Source organism: Propithecus coquereli, unplaced genomic scaffold, assembly GCF_000956105.1.
Source record: "Propithecus coquereli isolate 6110/MARCELLA unplaced genomic scaffold, Pcoq_1.0 Scaffold572, whole genome shotgun sequence".
NCBI classification, from domain to species: Eukaryota; Metazoa; Chordata; class Mammalia; order Primates; family Indriidae; genus Propithecus; species Propithecus coquereli.
The window spans coordinates 413,118-417,914 of NW_012151641.1; positions in this window are offsets into that span (position 1 = coordinate 413,118).

Genomic DNA, 4,797 nt, shown 5'->3' on the forward strand with positions numbered 1-4,797 from the left:
GACCTTGCGCAAGTGACCTAACCTCGTCTGCTAAAATAAGCAGCGCAGAAAAACACCCCTCACCTCATGGTTTCTCGGTTCGGGATTCACTCATTTCACCCCGTAAGCTGTAGGGTCGGGGCTGTGGTTTGAGCTCGTCTGGGCCGCCGGAGTAAAATACCGCGGACGGGGCGGCTTAAACAGCAGACACTTGCTTCTCGCAGTTCCGGAAGCTGCTCATCCAAGATCGAGGTGTTTGGCGAGGGCCACCTTCCCACGTCCTCACGTGGGCCTGCCCTGGTTGAGCGCGCTGGAGAGAGAGATTTCACGTCTCATCGTCTCTTATAAAAACACTAATTCCATTGTGAGGGACCCCACGACCTCGTCTAACCCTAAATACCTCTGAAAGGCCCCGCCTCCAAATACTGAGGGTCAGGACTTCAACAAACGAATTCTCCACCCTCCCGAGCCGCTGCCAGAAACACTCTCGTCATCACCCTGCGCCCTGCCCGGAGCCCGGGGAGTTTTCTCTGGGATTTGAGGCCCGAGGGGGCAGCATCGCCCCCCGGAGTCTGGAGACCCAGGCCCGGTCAGGGCCCCCTGCAGAGCCCATGAGCCCTCCCTCGCCTGCTGCCCACTGAGAACGGGCCACCCTGGGCAGTCGAGCAGCTCGTGGGAGAAAAACAAGGTGCGAGAGGCAGTCGGCACCCAGGAGGTGAGCCGGGTTCGCGGGAAGATAATGACAGAACCACCTGTTCTAGGAGGAGTTAAGGGTTAGTCCGTAGGACAGGGACAAACCTGTGTCCCCAGGTCTTCCTGTGTGGGGCTGGTCCCACGTCTCCACCCCGCTGCTGGCTCTGCGCAGCCACGCGGAGCTGGTGGCCGGGGCTGCACCCCTGACCTCCAGGCCACACAGCTGCCACCACGCAGTGAACCGAAATGCCCACGGGCCAAAGTCAGTACCGTTTTGTCTTCTCGCGCATCCTCCCTGATCCCACGTGAGGCGCAGCCTTCGCAAGGGAAGGCGAGGTGGGGGAGGCGAGTTCTTGTTTCGGATTTCCGGCCCACACGCTCTCCCGCGGTTTCAATGTCACTCAGCACACACTTTGGAGGTAATTAATCTGCTGTGATAGCTGGCTCACCACGGTGCACGCGGAGGTAATCATCGGTTTAACTTCTCCAGCTGGCCATGCAGATGCTGTGGACGGCGTCCGGGCTGAGCCTTCTTCACCGAGTACAGGAAAGGAGACCACCGACAGCAGGACCTAAGACGCCGTAGGGCCACTGCATTTTGCACCAGGCGGCAGTGGAGCAGGGTGTGCTGGGCAAACGCCCCCCACCGCGCTGTGCTCACAGCTGTGCACGCCTGGGACGGTGCCCCAGGGCCGCGGGAATTCAGGAACCTGAGCTCTAGCTCCGAGCAGACCCGGAGTGTCCCTGGAGGACGAGGACAGGCTCCATCCTTCCTCTTCCCCAGAAGACAACAAGACTTCCCGGGAGGCCCATCTGCCCCACTTGCCTTCGGACACCGAGGGATTCGTTGGGGAGCCCGGCCTCGGCTCAAGCTGCTTCAGTTTGGAGCGTGAAGACCCCAGGACATTGGCTTTGTCCTGCGGTTGCCTCTGGAGCACCCCAGCCCAGGAGCCCTGCATGCCCTTCCCGACCGCCCTGAGTGTGTTCATAATTCCAGAATTTCTAAGACGCCCTATTGTTTCCTGCTGGAGAAAGCTCAGGACACTGGTTCCCACCCTCCTCTCTCTCTGAGCGCCTGGGAAGCAGAGCCTCAGACTCTGTGCGGTCAGGCTGGGGGATCTGGAAGGGTCTTCAGAGGTCCCTGCAGACCCAAGTCTGGCCCACATAGCCAGTGGACTCCCGTTTGCCTGGGCCATCTTGGCGTGATCCTGCTGGCTGGCTCCACGCACACGCTGAGGGGACCTCGGAGATGTCCTCAGCTTCTGTGCGTCCTGCCACACGAGACACAGAGACGTGCAGAATAGCTGGAGCCCGTTCAGGACGCCAGGCAGCACAGCCACTTCCCACCTTCGTCGCTGACCCCCGCCAACCCCCGCCAGCCCCGAGCTCACGGGCTGCCGCCGCCCGGTGCAAGTACCAGGAGGGGGAGACCAGCCGCACCCCGGGCAGCAGCCCCTGGGCACCAGGCCCACAGGGGCGTGACATGCACCCTCCCGGGATGAGAGGGCTGAGCGGATGCTGCGTGGGCTCAGTGGCACCTGTGTCCTGTGCCTGAGGCCCTCCTGGGAATGGACAGTCTGTGTGTATTTGGGAAGGGACAGCCGGAGCCATCAGGGATGGATGGAGATGGGCTCCCCGCTGATGGCTCTGCCGGGAAGAAGAGCCCCTGGCTCTGTGCTTTGTCCCGGAGACGTGCACGGGCCCCCTTAGCCCCACCCAGAGCCCTGCCCATGAGTCTCGGCAGCTTCTCTCCCCCACGTCCGTCACCTGGACACCGCCAGCTGCACCTCCCCCGGGTGCAGGCTGTTGTGCGACCTCACCGTTCCGACACCTTTAGTGGACATCTACGGTGGCCTTTCTGGAGTAGACACCCGTTGGCCTGGCATCGTGCTCTCTGCATGTGTCACCTGGCATGTGTCACCCAGTCTCCCCCAAGCAGGGCCACCTGTGGCTCCTCAGACAGACACCTGCATCCTTGCCTTTGTGAGCATCTGGTCACATCTGGCGGCAGAACAAACCGCCTGAAACTCAGCGACTCCGAACGACACTGGACACTTCACGTACTCGCAGCTCTGCGGCCTGGGCAGGCTCAGCCGGCGTTCCTTCCGCTGGTTGTCACAGGGTCTGCATCTGCGGCAGGCCAGGTGGGGCTGGGGGCCTCTCTCCCCTGCAGTCTCGGGGTCTCTCCCTGTTGGCTTCTCCAGGTGACCTCAGCAGGTGGTCCCCCAGCAGGGTAGACGGACTTACTAGATGGCTTCTCTGGTCTCCAAGGGGCAACGTGGAAGTTTCCAGGCCTTCTTAAGGCAAAGCGTGGACTTGACGCAGCCTCACTTCTGTACATTCCGAGGACACGAGTCAAATCAGAGCAGCCTCAGGGCAGGACCAGCAAAGCTGCGGACCCCAGGCCCCCCCAGGCAGCAAAGTCTACCTGGACAAGTGTCCCTGTGCTCCTGTCTCTTCCCAGGGTGGCCCCGAAATCGGACTCACCTTTCACGAACCACCTCCCTGGAGCCTTTCCTGGGCTTCCCGTCAGATGTGCCTCTCTGGTCCTGGAATCCTGCGGGACCCGGCGAGTGTCCTGGCTGGGTGTTTGTGGGTGGCCTCGGGAGCCGGGCAGGTTGGGCTCTGCGTACTCCTGTCCCCTCTGGGCACAACCTCCAGGCAAACTGGTGTTTACCGCAGTGGCGGACGCATACGGTTGGTTCCTACCGGCGCTCTCCAGGGGCCAGATCTACATGTCATGATGCACACAAACCACTGGGCCACTGCCTGGAACATCGAATATGCACAGTAAATATTGCCGTTCTCTGTGGCACTGGCCACATCTTGTTTGCCTCTGGGAATGTTAAGCACATTCTTCTACCCACGAGCTTAAGGGCTTGCCCACCTCACACCGACCTCTCCGTGTCTTCAGCCTGTGTCCTGGAGCAGAGCAAGCCCTGTACCCACCGTTTCAGAAGTTGTTTCAGTATCTCCCGTGTGTCAGGCATGAAGAGAGTGTTTGGAAAATGTTTGTCTCACGGCGCAGTCACACGGCAACACAGCTAAAGCCATCGGGATTAGAAAAGAAGTAAAACTGTCGTTATTGGAAGATGACAGGATCCTGTATAAAGAAAATATTACAGAATTTGGAAAAAATACTAGAAATAATAAACCGGTTTGGCAATGTTATACAAGATCAACATGAAAAATTAGCTGCATTTCTGTACGTGAGCAATGAACAATCTGAAAATAAAATTAGGGGAATTATTGCGTTCACAATAGCACCAAAAGAATAAAATACTGAGGCGTGAACTCGCCGCAGGAAGTAGAACACTTGCGCACTGAGACCGCCACACACGGCAGAGAGACTAAAGAAGCACCGAGGACATTCCGCGATCATGGCGGAAGAGGTGGCAGCTCCCCCGACTGCTCTGTGGCGTCTCCGTGATGCCTGTCACACTTTACAACAGAAACTCACAAGCTGATCCTGAAATTTATACGGAAATGCAAAGGACAGAAAATAACCAAACTATTGGAGGACTTACTCTGCTTGTGCTGACGTTACTCTGAGGCTTCAGCGCATCAGGCTGCCGTGCTCGGCATAACGAGGGCATGTCCAGGTCAGTGGAGTAGAGCTGAGCGTCTAGACGCAGACCCGACGTATCAGATCCGCAGATTTTCAACCAAGGTGCAAGTGCAGTTTGGTGGGGAAAAGACAGACTTTTCAATAAATAACACTGGAACAATTCTATGTCCAAATGCAAATATATATGTACACACAAATATATTAATATATACCTTATTGCACACAACTGACAAAAACTTACTCAGAATGGACCATACACTTTATGTAAGAGATTAAAATAGAAATTCTAGAAGAAAATATAGGATCAATTCCTCACCAACTTGGATTAAGCAAAGAGTGCTCGGGCACAAAAATAAAGGCACAATGCGTAAGAAAAAAATGTATAATTTAGGCTTCATTGAAAATAAAAACTTTTAGGCTTCAATAGACATCATTAAGAAAATGAAAATGCATGGCAGAGACTAGAGAAATATATCTTAAAATTATGTTTCTGAAAAAGAATTTGCATCTAAAATACCTAAAGAGTTCTTACAACTCAAGGAGACAAACAATTTAAA